Genomic DNA, 14,765 nt, shown 5'->3' on the forward strand with positions numbered 1-14,765 from the left:
TGCTAGCCTGGTGTTACTCTGGTTGTGACACAGGCGAACTTCATCCGAAGATAATTTTAAATTTTGTTGACCGCATACTTAGCATACTCACAAGCAAATCCGTGAGAATGGAGGTGGTTTCAAAAAGGAAGGTAGGTATAAGAAAGAAAATAGGAGAGGGGAAAAGATTACACTAGAAGAATCTAATAGTAAAAGATAAAGAGGTAGAAAGCAAGAAAGATGAAGGAAAAGGGGGAAAATATGAAGGAAAGAGAGGAAGAGTAGGATAAGGCATGAAGGAAAGGATAGTTGGAGAGGAAGGGAAAGATCCCCGAAAGTACGTCGAAATCTAAACTTAAATTTACTTGCTTAGTTACTGAATAAGTACTTTTCGCCAACTTTAAAGAGCCTTGTTCACTCTCTAACTTGAGAGAACGTTATTTACTGTGTCGATATTAATTATTCCTTACTTGCATCTTGTCTTTTGTGTCAACATCACATCTGTCATCAATTATTTATAAACACACATGTTCGAGGTTACTTTCATAAAAGAACAATTATCATTTACGCAAAGTATACGATTGAGAAAATAAATATCATTTCTTCTAATATACCTGAAAATAATGTTATATTATTATCTTATGTTTATGTAAATATATGAAGTTTTATTCTCTAAGCTTTATTCTGTTGATTCTTAACCTTATATTAGAAAATATTCATATATATGTACCCTTATTCTAATCATAATTTTAAAAAAAATTCAAGGAGTTACGAATTAAATACATGAATACCATCTTTCCTTTTATTTCTATTATAAGCATACTATTCTACAGCATTCCAATATAAAAATGTATATAAAGAAACTTGAAGTCGATATGTATTTGCAATATCACAACACAATAATAGAATAGCGTATATTTGAATATCGCAGCAAAAATCCAAATTATCACAGTTCGTACTTAATATATTGATTAATTTTAGCTTTGCGAACGCAGTTATTCAAACCTTTATTTATCATTCAGTTATATATTATTACATGAGCACAAGTTATAATATGAGAGACAATAAAAATCCTCTATACTCAGTCTTGACTGGTATGAATATTGAGTATGGTGAAATATATATGTAGCTTCTTGGAATGGTTACAAATCTTACTATAAACAACAGTAAAAGTAGCATCATTTATGTTACACGCTAGATATGAGATATTCGAGTAGTTATGGAATATAAAACACTTGACACACCATGTTTAGAATGCTTAGTATTTAAAAAGGTGAAAATAAAAAAAGAAAAAAAGTTAAAAGTTAATAAATGCACATAACATGAATATTAGTCTTTGATATTACCTCGTGTAATATCACAGTTATTTAGTACCTCACGAATAGTCTTTCCAGTTCGTTAGTCAATATTTTACCCAACATATCTATGTGCAGTAATACTGGTAAGTTATTATTTGCACTTGAAGAAATTTTAATCCACATTGAGTTTTTCCTTTGTGAATTAGTTCGAAACAAAGTAATATTTCCTCGAAATTAATGCTCGCACAATTTAAATCTCCTTATCATAAATTGGTCAAACGATTATAGTCATATTGAGTTACTATCCTTTGAATCGGAGAACAAACACCTTTAGCTGAATAGTTCGGGTCCTTAAATGTATTGATGTTTTGAACATGGTTGTTCGATGAATATACTGCATTATTGGTAAATAATCTTATGAGTTGCTGTTACACATTAGTCGATATAAAGATCTACGAGGCAGAAGGCTGTGTAACACGCACTTGCACTAAATTCATAAGGTAGGCCTGACTTAATAAATTCACTGATAAATTTACTATGTGGTACTGGATTCACTTGCACTCGGATTCAGCTTGCACTCAATGCTAACAGAACTGATGATTTACAGATCTTTACTATCCACTGATATTAACTTAACGAGGATTGCCTGACGACTCGTATTAAATCTCACCAATAATAAATCTTTTAATAACAATTATAATACAATTTATGGCAACAGACAAAATATGTCAAACAGACAGTTCACATAATTTTTTTTATCATAGATGGCAGTTACGACGACGCATCGAAGTTCCATGTATGGAAGTTAATGATAACTTTTGAAGTTAATGAAATATTATGAACCTATAACATTAATCCTTCAATTGTTACTCAACTGTCCCTACCACGAAGGCGGAAAGAAAAAAATGTTGGGTTGAACTACAACTGTAAACTAATTTTGTTTTCATAAACGGCTCATGAGAAATAAGTTACCTCATATGTAGTTAGCGTATAAACTATTTTGGACCACTAACGTTAGTTTCTAAAACTTCTGTTGTATTGATAGAACTTATCAAATGTCCAGAAAGCAAATCACTATAATTTCTATCTAATATGTACTCGACCTCTGACCAGTTACGGATTTTTTTAACAAATGTATGGAGGCAAAATGTTGAAATCCAGAGGAAGAATAGTTACGTGGCCTATCAATTTGAAAAAGGTGGCCTATCACTCGCTTAGACATACTCAGGAGATATTAGATGACTTACATTTATTTTATTTTAGGTAGACTACCCCTTGATATGAATTTATTTTAGCCTATCTCAATTATTTAGATGAAAATCAACCTGTCAGATCATATACTGTTACGATGGATACTCTCATGATGGTATTGAGTGAAGCATATTAAAAAAAAGAAACAAGCACCATATCCAAATAAACCATAAAATATGGTATCCCTTGCATCTTTGAAGCGAAGAGCCCCAAACTCAATATATTTTAAACGAAGTATTTCACAATTACCATGAATTATAACAAAGAGGCGCATACAGCCGCGCTCTAATCCACTCAGGGACTAAACATCATATACATGATTCGTAGTATTTCTAATACGTCGACGTAAACTTACAATGGGGCTACACAAACAAACTAACAGTCACAACGTAAATAAATGGAGTAACTGGTTCCTACACATAAAAAGCTTATTTCACTCAATTACTAAACCACACTGTAATTTATTAGAGAACACTCACTACTATCACTTGAACCCATGCATAATTATACTAGCAATTTACCTATCCATCATTCTACAAAAGGCTTTTTTTGGTAGGGATAGCTACACTTCAATATGCTTAACTAGCGTAAAGTAAATAATGGCATATACATTACAAGATTGGCACACCCACGTAACAAATTTTACTTTCTCTGCATAGACATTGGCTAATGTTTATTGAGGATGCCAAAATTTGATGTAATATCATTAATAACAGCTAACAGGAATGCTGGTTCTGATCAATGAAGGTTGAAACACTTCCAATAATTATTAGTATCGGCGATGAAACAGTAAACTCGAAGCGACAAGGATTGTACTTCATATTTCAATTGTTAAGTGTCTATATTATTATCCTATATTTCAATTTAAAAGGGGTTATTGACAGGTCCTACGTCATTACTTTATTACTCTAAGACAACACAACTATCTGTTCTCTAACTAAGGAAAACAACATTTCTAAAACAGCCCTATCTTGGGGGAAGAGAAAACAAGTTGAATATCTTGTGAAGAGAATATAACTGCGCATTAATTCGGTCAATATAATATAACATATCTGATTTCAAATATGGGATACATTTCAGAATATAAACATGAGAATTTACTAAATAAACGCGATAACGCAGGAAGAAATGACATTGATATACTAACTTAACACATGCATATAAATATTGAAGACACTCAGATGGTATTGGTTACTATTTAATTCAGCTTAGAGAACAAAACTTAATTGTTATGATTTCGGAATTTTACCTACAAGAGCGCATTGTTGACATATCGTGGGAGCACTAGAGGCAATTCAAGATGTTAAGGCATTTTGCTTAATTTTGGTCGCCCTATCAAGGAGCGACCCCTGACAGCAACTTCCTACATGGCTAGCAGTTCGGCAATTAAACTTACTCGCACATGGTAACACTTATCATTACGCCTATTAATATAAACAATATAACTGCCATGTTTCAATACGTAAAATCTGCAAAACACGAATTCTTAACTTACACTATTCATTTGCTGTCAGGCATTTATACGATATATATTTTTATGATATGGTGCACTAATATGTCAATCGAAGGTAAATCAGATCTATACAATTCCTAGCTGTTTCACCGATTCACAAATTAAATTACAATCCCGTCATGGCCTACCTGGACTGATTTTCACAAACGTCCACTAGACCAGATGAAGAATGGATAATTTCTAGTTCACATCACTCATGTAGATCAATATTGGTAACTTCTTGAGAATAATCCTGTATACAGCCTTTTTGTTATACGTTTCACAGACATGGAACATCTAAATTTATTTTAAACTTGCTTAAAATTGAACAGTTGGAGAAAAGCACCTCCACTTATAAAAACCAGTTGTTCAGTACAAAGAGGATGGCGCGTTATTTTCACCTTTTCGAGAAATTACGAAAAACACGATTCGCTTTTCCACGTTTTAGATAAAAAAAACGAGTGCATAGCTTACAACCCACTATCTGTTGCTTCGTGCAGCGATTGAGCAACCCTAAAGAAAGAAACTAGAGGAATTAGAAGGCCCGCAAAAGTTAAACCGAACGCAAAAATTAAATATAGAATTTCTATTAAAGTTTATGAATGCAAAAAGAAACGGCGGGGTATAAATTTCTGGCTAATATGTGACGGTACGTCACATCCTCCCGCTTCTTCAACAAATAAAAATTTAATGTTAATTAAATTTTTATTTGCTGTACATCCAATTTTTTCCTTTTTAGCACATAGAGTTTCAGGCTCTATTCCTGAACCAATAACCACCGAATGAATCCCTAAAGATACACATACATGTTAAATTAGCTTGGATAGTTTTTCACCAGTTCTTGTCTTTTCTCCTCTGTACAGTTAAACATCTTTAAATTTCTTACATTTTGTGTACGAATATTTTCTCCTGTTAGAGAATGTAGTAGAATACTATTCCTGAAGATTTTTACAACCAAATATGGGCCAGAGTAGACATTCATCCACTTGACCGTCTCCATTTTAATAATAGAAGAATGATGGTGGTTACGGATCATCACAAGCTGTCCTTCTTTAAGATCTGCATCTACCATACCCTCTTCGTTTTTCTTACCACGATCAGACACAATAATATACCTGCGATTCTTATCAATGGTTTCCAAGCCTTTTGGCCATGAAACATACTTTTGGAAAGCTTCAACAGCAGAATAACTCAAAAATAATTATGCAGGTGTACATTGTATACTGGAGCAGTAGGAGTTGTTAAGTAGAAATTGGATTTCCACAAGATACTGAGTCCACCTTGTTTGGTCTTTATGGGAAAGCAAACGTATCAGTCTATTTAACTCCTTGTGGCTGCGTTCAGTAATTCCATTTGCTGTAGGAGAATAACTGGATATAAGTATATGGTGAATGTTATGCTTTTGACAATAGTTTTGCCATAACTTAGAAGTAAATTGTGGCCCTCTATCGGAGATTACCTCTTGAGGATACGGTATCATGTGGAAATACCGTCTTTCCAACACTGCAATGATTTCTTTCGTGTGAGCAGTACGTAATGGAATGAAGCAGACAAAGCGAGAATAAATATATATGATAGATAAAATAAAATAATAACGCTGACTAGGGGGTAACTTGCCAACAATATCAATGCCCATTTTCAAATGAGGTGCATCTGCTTCTATGTGACACTCTTGTCTAGTGATTGCTCTGGTTGCATATTTCGTCTGTGCGCACTCAACACAGTTGTTTACATGACACTTGATAGTATGTCTTTGTCGTTTCCAAAAGAATAACGAACGAATCAACTTTAAGCATTTTTGTACCCCAAAATGCCCGTTTGCATGTATAGTATCAATCACTTCAGCCACACAACTTTGAGGAATGACTAGCAACCACCCGGTGGAGTGTAGGGGTTTGACATACAGCAGACCATTATAGATGGTAACTTGGTCGGCTCCGTCCGGGTTCTCTAATCGCTGTTTTAATTGTCTACACATTACGTCATCCTTCTGCTCAATCTCTATCTTCTTGAAATTAATCTTGGAAAAATCAGTTCGATTCAGGAAATTTATGTAATGCGTCTCTTGGTCTGTATTAACTTCAGGTGGACATCTACTGAGAGTGTCAGCCACGAAGTTTTGCTTCCCAGGGCAATGCTGAAACACCAAATCAAATCTTTGTAACTTCAGCAGTATGGGTGTCGTTCTAGGGTCGAGCCCCTTTAGGGTAAAAGCATGCGTTACTACTGCATTATCCGTATGGACACAGGTTTTTCTTCCCATTATAAACTGTTCAAAATGTTCGCACAAATATAAAACAGCAAGAAGCTCCAACTGGAAAATGGAAAGAGATAGTTCATGAGGTTTTACTCGTCGGCTCGCATATCCAATTATACGTGGCTCATCAGCTCCCGAAGGATACTGTGCCAATAGTCCCGCCAGATTTTCCATACACGCGTCACTGTGTATATGAAATGTTAACGAGAAATCCGGCTGACTAAGAGCTGGTGGATTCCTCATTATTTCCCGTAGTTTATAGAAAGACTTCAGAGACTCTTGATCCATAACGAACTTCTTATCTTTCTTTAGTAGATCAGTCCAGCGAAATTGCTTATGTGATTTCTTCTCCAGTTAACTAAACCTAAAAACTGGCGTAAGTTCTTACGTGTCTTTGGAATTGGAAAGCATCTTATTGCTTCATTTAGTCTCGGATCTACCTTTACTTCATCTCCACTGACTATATGCCCCAAAAACTTAATCTCAGTCATAAGGAAATTGCATTTTTGAAAGTTTAATGAGAAGTTTGCTCTCTCAAAAATCTCAAAAGCCTTTCTTAAATGTTCTAGATGGTCACACAATGTCGAACTTTTGACGAGTACGTCATCCAGATATAGAATAATGAATTCCCGAGTAGTGTCATCAAAAAATCGCGTCATTACATGTTGGAAAATCGCTGGCGAGCTTTTCAAACCTTGGGGTAACACTGTCATAACAAACTGAATACCTTTGTATACGAAGCTCGTACAAGCATAGGAATCTGGATGTAGACTGATCCAATAATACGCTGAGGACGCATCACAGGTTGAAAACCACCGCGCTTGTGACACACGACTTAATAGCTCATTTATAGGCTCCACACGTACTTGAGGTGCAATTATCTTAGCATTCACAGCTCTCAAATCTAGCACTGGTCGTACTCCACCTGAAGGTTTTCGAACCACGTGGATAGGATTTTGATAAGGTGAGAGTTGTTCCTTGACAATTCCCAACGATATCCATTTCTTGAGTTCGACTTCAAATTCGGCTTGCATCGCCTGTGGAACAGGGTAACAAGGACCTACAACCGGTTGGTCGTCAACTAACTGTAGACGAAAAGGTGGTGCTCGTACCCTTCGAGGATAGTCACAGAATAAACCTCGAAAACGTAGCAACAACTTATGGAGTTTTTCTCTAATGTTTATAGGCAAGTCATCCCTGGATGCTATATACTTTGCAATATCTTCTTCTGAAATATTACTATCAATCACTGGAGATGGTTCGATGGCAGCACTTCTCTCTCTCTCTCCAAAATCAACTTCCGAGGCAGATTGACAAAGGGCACTGAGGTCAAGTGTAAGTTGCTCTTCCACTAGCCTCCCCATTACCATCTGTCGATCAGGAATTCCTACTAGCATAACATCAGTTCTGTTTGTTGGAACAACCACCAGATTACCCACTCGATCTTTCATCCGGATTTCATTTTTATCCCGATCAAGTATAACCCTATAATCGTCCATGAAAGGACATCCAAGAATTATATCTTTCCGAAGATATTTGATCACGAAAATCGTCACTTCAAAAATGTATCCCTTAATGTTCAGGTTAAAATTCTGTACTCCTAATACTGAGAAAGTTTCCTTGCCCGCAAAAGCTCCCAACTTACAGTTCGAGTAAGGCCTGAGCTTCGCGGAAGGAAACCGTTGTTGCAATTTCCTCCATACTTCCCAATCCATTAGGGATAATTCGGAACCAGAGTCCATTATGCAAGTTAACTGTAATCCTCCAATAATTCCTGTTACAGTTGGTGAAGGAGAGAAATAACGATTTTCCTCCAAGTCGCAATTCTCCTCTACTCCAAATTGCACGTGGAATTTTACGAATGTTTCCAAATCTGACTCTGATTGTGAATGACTTATATTTGTCAAATTAGTAACTGGGATGTCAGAAGCATTAGCATCTTCATCTGCAAAGGGGGCCTCTTTCCTTGCGCAGCTATCCTCCCCATTACATCTGATAGCTGCGGCGTTAGTTTGTAGGCTGTGTTTGTGTAACGTCAGCGTTACGAGACAGAATTCTTGGGCTGTCTCGATCTGGGTTACTTCTTGTATCATTATTACTATTACCGTTACCATTCGATCTCTGTTATTCCTACCATTTGAATTATAGTTATTACGTCTCCCCCTTCTCCACGAACCATTTCTACTATAATCAGCACGTGACCCATTATTACTATTTTCGTTACTTCCATTCGCATTTGATTCTCGGCCATTTGGGTTCCAATAAGGTCTGTAACCTCTCCGGTTTCCATTATTATACCGGAAATATTGTTGGCCATTGCTATTATTGTTAATACTGTTACTTGGGTATCTTTCACTAGCTTGAGTATACGTTAGGAAGTCCGTTTGGCAACCATTTTTAACGGATTTTGACGTTTTATTAGCTTTAGTTTGTCTAACGAAGTACTTCTTTGGTTGTGACGGCGGCTCAACACTGATTTGAGTTTGTCCAGATAAAGCAGCAAGTTTGGATGTTAGCTCGTGTACCGTTTTGCACATATGAGTGGCAATTGTATGAGATTCAGTTGGTGGAAGGCAACTAACCACTAAATCCACTAATTCAGCTTCATTAGGCTTGTCTGTAATTTCATAGTAATCGTTTATTATGTTCCAAGCGAAATTAGTCAATGTCCCATATTGTGCTTTATTATAGCGACGCGATTGTAAAGCCCATTTTCGAGACCTTTCCACTTGGTCACTACAATACTCTTCACAAAACAATCACTCAAAATCCTCATAGGTTTGTATCTTGCCCTTGATACTTCTAAACCAAGCAAGAGCATGGGATTTTAATCGTTCTTCTGCCACTTCAATCCGTTCGCTATCCGTTGTTGTAAATGAGTTGAAACGCTGACGCAATTTCTGAATAAAGACACGAGGCTTTCCTTCAGGGTTACCATCATACTGAGGAAAATTCTCTCGATCCCGAGGTTTCATCCTGGGTTTTGTAGGTTGAAATTCTTTCACCCTATTTATTTCATTAAAATTTGGAAACGAATTACTCTGTTCAAGATTACCTGACAGGTTAACACCTGATGACGATTTAAACGGATTTGTCGAGAATGCGTTAGTTGTATGGTTATTGAGATTCAACTGTGGGACGCCAACTCCACAGCTTGAGGTTAAACCCGTTATAGGTATAGTTTCACTCTGAGAAGTGGGAATATTGCTTGTTAGTGGAAAGTAATTTCCACTTGTCTGCCATCCCAGGTGATATGGAGATGGAAAAACACGAGGCGTACCGCCAGCAACAGTAACGCTCGGAGTCACCAAAGTAACCGTCGATTTTACCTCAGTTCTCATAGGAAATTGCATTGTATTTACTCTGTTCGCAGACGATTCCTCAATAATCGACTCATCTTTATCAGATTCTCGATGGATTCCCCTACGAGAAACTTCTGATGTGGCGGCAACAAACGTCTGCTTCATCTCTAACTTCCTTAATCGACTATCTATCTCACGGATACTTTAACTGGTTTTGTCTTGATCATCATCTAACCTTTCATGTATCTCCTGATTTGAAATTTCTATTCGACCCAACTTAGCTAAAACTTGAGTAGACTGCACCTGTAACTCACGCATGTCCTTTTGAGTTGAAAACATTTATTCCGTACATGTATCAAAGCTAGTAGAGAAACCCTGAACTATATCATCGACTCTATTAATCTTTGATTGAATTTGCGTAACCTGGCCATGTACTTCGGATATCATGCTATCCTGCTCACCAACTCGCCTTTCAATCTCATTTACTCGTTTGTCTACCTGATCTATATTTTCAATTAAATTATTTTTAAACTTCTCTTCTACCTCATCAAGACGCGCTCTTAAATTAGCAAACCTTGTATCTGTCGATTTCAATCCCTCACGCAATTCAAATCTTACTTCGTTCGTAGAACGTCCTAGCATTTTTACATTGTCATCACATATTTTCTTAATTTTGTTACAATTAGCTTGCACCTCCAAAAGCTGTGCACCTAAGTTCCCAATCTGATAATTCATGCCATTCAATTTCTCATCTATTTGATTTCTCATAGCCTTATTATCGGCCCGCATCTCGTCCGTTCGGTTGTTCATACCTTCTTGTAATTGCTTAAGCATCAAGATCACTTGACCCAGACCTTGGGTATCCTTAAATACTGCCTCCTTATCGGAGTTACCTACAACCGAACAGCTCCCGCTTTCGATTCTATTACGTCTTGGCTCACGTTGGTCAGCATGCATCCGGTCATCCTGATCACCAACTATAGAAATGCAACTAGGGGTCCGATCAACTATTGGAGTTGATATCTGCGGTTGCACAAAATCTACAAACCCGTTCGTACCAGTTAAGTCCCCATTGACGTCATTACCACTTCCCGTGGCGGACTTTAACACATTGTCCATACATTAAGGACGCTGCCAGTTTGGATCATTTTGCAGCTCTTCGAGCCATTCTGAATTGTCAGAAATATCCACGCAATCAAAATGATACCAACCTTTACACTCGGTATTAGTACATTCTACCATATTTTTACATCCGTCACGTTCGTGAGATCCGCATTTACGGCATAATTGTCTAGACTTTGGCTCCCACTAGAGTTCGCAAGTTCAATGGAATCCTTCGATGACGCCATCATTCAACAATCTCAATCAATATTCAACACAAGCAAAAATATGTATATAAAAACAATTACCTTAGTAAACTCTTTCATAGAATTGCCTTACTACCAACCATGCAAGATAGCTGTCTTTAATTTAGCTCCCTAGTACTCCCATGCTTTTGTGTGCTCCTGCTTTTAGATATAAATACATAACTCTCACATGTGTGTGTTCAATAAAAACATTAGTCTTTCATTACTTTTCATTACCGTGAACCAATTTCACTTTCTTAGTGTATTTATCACTTCAGCAGACGTCTTCTGGTCCCGCAATTCACGGTAGCTAGGACTGTCGTATCCTGTCACGGTCGGCAATTTTGAAACGCTCCGTCCCCTCCAATCTCGCTCCGGTTTGCTTGCTAGCCTGGTGTTACTCTGGTTGTGACACAGGCGAACTTCATCCGAAGATAATTTTAAATTTTGTTGACCGCATACTTAGCATACTCACAAGCAAATCCGTGAGAATGGAGGTGGTTTCAAAAAGGAAGGTAGGTATAAGAAAGAAAATAGGAGAGGGGAAAAAATTACACTAGAAGAATCTAATAGTAAAAGATAAAGAGGTAGAGAGCAAGAAAGATGAAGGAAAAGGGGGAAAATATGAAAGAAAGAGAGGAAGAGTAGGATAAGGCATGAAGGAAAGGATAGTTGGAGAGGAAGGGAAAGATCCCCGAAAGTACGTCGAAATCTAAACTTAAATTTACTTGCTTAGTTACTGAATAAGTACTTTTCGCCAACTTTAAAGAGCCTTGTTCACTCTCTAACTTGAGAGAACGTTATTTACTGTGTCGATATTAATTATTCCTTACTTGCATCTTGTCTTTTGTGTCAACATCACATCTGTCATCAATTATTTATAAACACACATGTTCGAGGTTACTTTCATAAAAGAACAATTATCATTTACGCAAAGTATACGATTGAGAAAATAAATATCATTTCTTCTAATATACCTGAAAATAATGTTATATTATTATCTTATGTTTATGTAAATATATGAAGTTTTATTCTCTAAGCTTTATTCTGTTGATTCTTAACCTTATATTAGAAAATATTCATATATATGTACCCTTATTCTAATCATAATTTTAAAAAAAATTCAAGGAGTTACGAATTAAATACATGAATACCATCTTTCCTTTTATTTCTATTATAAGCATACTATTCTACAGCATTCCAATATAAAAATGTATATAAAGAAACTTGAAGTCGATATGTATTTGCAATATCACAACACAATAATAGAATATGCGTATATTTGAATATCGCAGCAAAAATCCAAATTATCACAGTTCGTACTTAATATATTGATTAATTTTAGCTTTGCGAACGCAGTTATTCAAACCTTTATTTATCATTCAGTTATATATTATTACATGAGCACAAGTTATAATATGAGAGACAATAAAAATCCTCTATACTCAGTCTTGACAGGTATGAATATTGAGTATGGTGAAATATATATGTAGCTTCTTGGAATGGTTACAAATCTTACTATAAACAACAGTAAAAGTAGCATCATTTATGTTACACGCTAGATATTAGATATTCGAGTAGTTATGGAATATAAAACACTTGACACACCATGTTTAGAATGCTTAATGATTCATGGTTATAAATTACACTAATATGTAGACAATATAGAACAGTCTTTAAATGAACAATTATTTAAAACCGAGTTTAGTATTTAAAAAGGTGAAAATAAAAAAAGAAAAAAAGTTAAAAGTTAATAAATGCACATAACATGAATATTAGTCTTTGATATTACCTCGTGTAATATCACAGTTATTTAGTACCTCACGAAGAGTCTTTCCAGTTCGTTAGTCAATATTTTACCCAACATATCTATGTGCAGTAATACTGGTAAGTTATTATTTGCACTTGAAGAAATTTTAATCCACATTGAGTTTTTCCTTTGTGAATTAGTTCGAAACAAAGTAATATTTCCTCGAAATTAATGCTCGCACAATTTAAATCTCCTTATCATAAATTGGTCAAACGATTATAGTCATATTGAGTTACTATCCTTTGAATCGGAGAACAAACACCTTTAGCTGAATAGTTCGGGTCCTTAAATGTATTGATGTTTTGAACATGGTTGTTCGATGAATATACTGCATTATTGGTAAATAATCTTATGAGTTGCTGTTACACATTAGTCGATATAAAGATCTACGAGGCAGAAGGCTGTGTAACACGCACTTGCACTAAATTCATAAGGTAGGCCTGACTTAATAAATTCACTGATAAATTTACTATGTGGTACTGGATTCACTTGCACTCGGATTCAGCTTGCACTCAATGCTAACAGAACTGATGATTTACAGATCTTTACTATCCACTGATATTAACTTAACGAGGATTGCCTGACGACTCGTATTAAATCTCACCAATAATAAATCTTTTAATAACAATTATAATACAATTTATGGCAACAGACAAAATATGTCAAACAGACAGTTCACATTATTTTTATTTATCATAGATGGCAGTTACGACGACGCATCGAAGTTCCATGTATGGAAGTCAATGATAAGTTTTACACGTTTCGTATGTTCTGGGCTTACGAAACTAGTACTATCCTAAAACATTCAATGTTCCTATAATACAAACAGGGATCTCATTTCTAAATAGTCATATAAACTCACAAAACTACCGATCTCAAGTAGGCAAGAGAATGAGCTGCACTGCACTTGCCGAAAATAACCTTAATTTTTTTAAAGATTGCCCTCTTCAATGAGCGCAGAAATCAAAAATAGCTACTAAATAGCGAAATATCTTAAACCATTTTTTTCACACGCAGTATAAATGAAATATTATGAACCTATAACATTAATCCTTCAATTGTTACTCAACTGTCCCTACCACGAAGGCGGAAAGAAAAAAATGTTGGGTTGAACTACAACTGTAAACTAATTTTGTTTTCATAAACGGCTCATGAGAAATAAGTTACCTCATATGTAGTTAGCGTATAAACTATTTTGGACCACTAACGTTAGTTTCTAAAACTTCTGTTGTATTGATAGAACTTATCAAATGTCCAGAAAGCAAATCACTATAATTTCTATCTAATATGTACTCGACCTCTGACCAGTTACGGATTTTTTTAACAAATGTATGGAGGCAAAATGTTGAAATCCAGAGGAAGAATAGTTACGTGGCCTATCAATTTGAAAAAGGTGGCCTATCACTCGCTTAGACATACTCAGGAGATATTAGATGACTTACATTTATTTTATTTTAGGTAGACTACCCCTTGATATGAGTTTATTTTAGCCTATCTCAATTATTTAGATGAAAATCAACCTGTCAGATCATATACTGTTACGATGGATACTCTCATGATGGTATTGAGTGAAGCATATTAAAAAAAAGAAACAAGCACCATATCCAAATAAACCATAAAATATGGTATCCCTTGCATCTTTGAAGCGAAGAGCCCCAAACTCAATATATTTTAAACGAAGTATTTCACAATTACCATGAATTATAACAAAGAGGCGCATACAGCCGCGCTCTAATCCACTCAGGGACTAAACATCATATACATGATTCGTAGTATTTCTAATACGTCGACGTAAACTTACAATGGGGCTACACAAACAAACTAACAGTCACAACGTAAATAAATGGAGTAACTGGTTCCTACACATAAAAAGCTTATTTCACTCAATTACTAAACCACACTGTAATTTATTAGAGAACACTCACTACTATCACTTGAACCCATGCATAATTATACTAGCAATTTACCTATCCATCATTCTACAAAAGGCTTTTTTTGGTAGGGATAGCTACACTTCAATATGCTTAACT

The 14,765-nt window shown here is 35.6% G+C and overlaps 1 protein-coding gene across 1 annotated transcript in view; it reads left to right on the forward strand.

Annotated features, from left to right (window-relative positions):
* LOC145665029 (uncharacterized) overlaps nucleotides 1-14,765 on the forward strand; it is an 89,037-nt gene that overhangs the window by 62,661 nt on the left and 11,611 nt on the right. The window lies entirely within an intron of this gene.

The sequence above is a fragment of the Thermobia domestica genome, chromosome 11 (genome assembly GCF_964235325.1).
Source record: "Thermobia domestica chromosome 11, izTheDome1.hap1.1, whole genome shotgun sequence".
Taxonomy (NCBI): domain Eukaryota; kingdom Metazoa; phylum Arthropoda; class Insecta; order Zygentoma; family Lepismatidae; genus Thermobia; species Thermobia domestica.